Source organism: Lynx canadensis, chromosome C1 (genome assembly GCF_007474595.2).
Source record: "Lynx canadensis isolate LIC74 chromosome C1, mLynCan4.pri.v2, whole genome shotgun sequence".
Lineage (NCBI taxonomy): Eukaryota > Metazoa > Chordata > Mammalia > Carnivora > Felidae > Lynx > Lynx canadensis.
Genome location: NC_044310.1, coordinates 5,378,432 through 5,381,813, shown reverse-complemented (window position 1 = coordinate 5,381,813; position 3,382 = coordinate 5,378,432). Strand labels below are relative to the sequence as shown.

Genomic DNA, 3,382 nt, shown 5'->3' with positions numbered 1-3,382 from the left:
GCGACCTCTCTTATACCTGACAGATCAAGTGTGTAAGAAGTAAGTAAGGATAGAGATTTGACAGGAACATCGACAAGCTTGATTTAAAGAGTTTTTTTTTTAAGATTTTATTTTTAAGTAATCTCTACACCCAAAGCGGGGCTTGAACCCACAACCCTGTGATCAGGGGTCCCCACCCTCCACCAACTGAGCCAGCCGGGAGCCCCTAACAAGTTTGATTCAATGAATATATAAACATCGCACCTAGCAATTAAGGAACAAACTTTTTTTTTTTTTTAAGTAGGCTTTACACCCAGCACAGAGCCCAACGTGGGGCTTGAACTCACAACCCTGAGATCAAGACCTGAGCTGATTGAGCCACCCAGGTGCTTCCATTTGTTTGTTTTCCACTGAACTTTTTCTTGAACAAGAAGATATATAGAGAAGAGTACACAAATCAAAAATATAACTCAAAGGAATCCAGTCTTTTTTATTTAAATTCAAGTTAGTTAACATACAGTGTAGTCTTGGCCTCAAGAGCAGAACCCAATGATTCATGTCTTACATATGACACCCAGTGTTCATCCCCAAAAGTGCCATCCTTAATGCCCATCACTCAATGAGCCCATCCCCCCTCCAGCAACCCTCAGTTTGTTCTCTGTCTTTGAGAGTCTCCTGTGGTTTGCCTCTCGGTTTTTATCATATTTTCCCTTCCCTCCCCTCCCCTCCCCTCCCTTCCCCTTCCCTTCCCCTCCCTTCCCCTGTGTTCATCTGTTGTGTTTCTCGAATCAAATGAATTCTCATGGAGTCGACACACTACAGACCTAGTACTTGGATTAGATCAGGAAATGGGTCTTTATGGCACCCTCAGACCCCTCTTTCTGCCACCGCACCAACCCCAGTCACAATCCATGCTAAAGGAAACCACCTTCTGACTTCTAACACTGTAGATTAATTTTGCCCATATTGACTGAATATCGATGAAATCATACAGTAGTACTCTTTTGCTCAATGTTATGTTTGAGAGATTTATGTGTGTAGAAATGTCTTTGTATTCTCATTCCATTATATGAATAAGCCACACGTACCCATTCTTCTGTGGATGGATATTTAGATTGTTGCCTCCTTGCAAGCAGCATAAATGGGGCTGGGATAAACACTTTTTTAACCTCTATTATTATTATCTTTCAGTATCTTCTACACCCAACGTGGGGCTTGAACTCACGACTCCGAGACCACGGGTTGCATGCTTTGGGCCACACTGGGTGGCTCAGTAAGTTAAGTGTCTGACTCTTGATTTCGGCTCAGGTCATGGTCTCACGGTTCATGAGTTTGAGCCCCACGTTGGGTTCTGCACTGACAGTGCAGAGCCTGCTTGGAATTCTTTTCTGTCTGCCCCTCTCCCACTCACATACTCTCTCTCTTAAAAATAAATAAATAAACTTAAAAAAAAAAAAAAAAAAAGAGTCACACGCTCTACAGACTGAGCCAGGCAGGCATCCCCGGATGAACAGTCTTGTAGGTGTCACCTGATGATCACGTGTACGTATTTCTGTTGGGTATGTTTAGCTTATGTTTAGCCTTTGCAGACTGCCCGAAAGGTTTCCAAATGGTTGTAGCAATTTGTATTCCCGCCAGTCCTACGTCAAAGCTCCAGGGCCCCCCCTCCTCATCAACGCTTAGCAGTATTCTGTCTTTTCATTTGAGCCATTCTGATGGATGTGAGAAGACCCATTCTATTTTTAAGTTTATTTATTTATTTTGAGAGAGAAAGAGAGAGAGAGAGAGAGAGAGAGATTGCAAGTGTGGAAATGGCAGAGAGAGGGAAAGCCAGAATCCCAAGCAGGCTCTGCACTCTTAGTGCAGAGCCTGACATGGGGCTCAAACTCACAAACCCCGAGATCATGACCTGAGCCAAGATCAGAAGTCAGACGCTTAACCAACTGAGCCACCCAGGCGCCCCAAGACCCATTCTATTGGATCACACGTGAAATAGTCACAAAGATTGACCAACTGTTAGGTTCCACATATTTCACAGGATTGGTGCCATACAGACGGGGGTCTCTGACCACACTGCAATTAAGTTAGAAATCAGTAACAAAGGGCGCCTGGGTGGCTCAGTCGGTTGGGCGGCCGACTTCGGCTCAGGTCGTGATCTCACGGTCCGTGAGTTTGAGCCCCGCGTCGGGCTCTGTGCTGACAGCTCAGAGCCTGGAGCCTGTTTCAGATTCTGTGTCTCCCTCTCTCTGACCCCCCCCCCATTCATGCTCTGTCTCTCTCTGTCTCAAAAATAAATGAACGTTAAAAAAAAAAGAAATCAGTAACTACAGCTACATATATTGGGGAAAAGTGCATATACTTGGAAGTCATCAGAACTGAATGTGGACACAAACTGATATCCATATACAGAAATAATGTATCATGTCTGATACATTAGATACATTCTAACATTTCTGTTAGAAAAGAAGAAAATCTCAAAATGAATGAACCAAACACTCAACTTTAGAATTTTAGAAGTCTGGAAAGGAAAGAATAAGAGTAGAAACTTCTGAAAAGCAGGGAAAACATAAAACAGAAAGTATTATCAAAGTCAATATCAATGTTTATGCCAATAAGTTTGAAAACTTAGATAAAGTAGTAGGTAACATCCTAGAAAAAAAAACAAAAACACAGTTTACCAAAACCGTCTTAGGGAGAAATAAAGAATGTGAGTAATCCTTTTTTTCTTAAGTTTATTTTATTTATTTTGAGAGAGAGAGAGAGAGACAGCGTGAGTGGGGGAGGAGCAGAGAGAGGGAGACAGAGAATCTCAAGCAGGCTCCATACTGTCAGCACGGACCCTGATGTGGAGCTCGATCCCACCAACAGTAAGATCGTGACCTGAGCCGAAATCAAGAGTCAGACGCCGAACCGACTGAACCACCCAGGCACCCCTAGAACCTGAATAGTCCTATATTACCTGGAAAGAATTTTTTTTTTTTTTTAATATGGAACGCTTCATGAATTTGCACATCATCCTTGTGCAGAGGCCGTGCTGGTCTTCTCTGTATCATTCCAGTCTCTCTCCGTCTTCAATAAACTCTGCTCTTACCTCCTCTCGCCTGCATTTTGGTTTTCATCCTGTATGAGACCAGGGACCCTTTTGGGCTGGTCTTTGTAGGACTCCCTCTGGGTGCTCAGGCCCAGCCAGCCTACATCGGTTGGAATAACGTCCCCCACAGCCTGCCCCCCAAAGATGTCACTCCAGAACCTGTACATTACCATTCATGGCAAAAGGGACTCTGAAGACATGATTAGGTTTCAGGACATGATCTTGGGTTATCCAGGTGTACCAGTCTGATCGTTCAACCCTTTAACGTGGAGAACATTTTCTGGCTGAAGTTGGTCAGGGAGACGTCGCTCT

At 43.8% G+C, this 3,382-nt stretch overlaps 1 pseudogene; it reads right to left on the bottom strand.

The window, feature by feature from the left end:
- Nucleotides 1–2,960: 2,960 nt before the first annotated feature.
- On the bottom strand, nt 2,961–3,059 carry LOC115522586 (annotated as a pseudogene).
- Between the last annotated feature and the right edge of the window lie 323 nt (nt 3,060–3,382).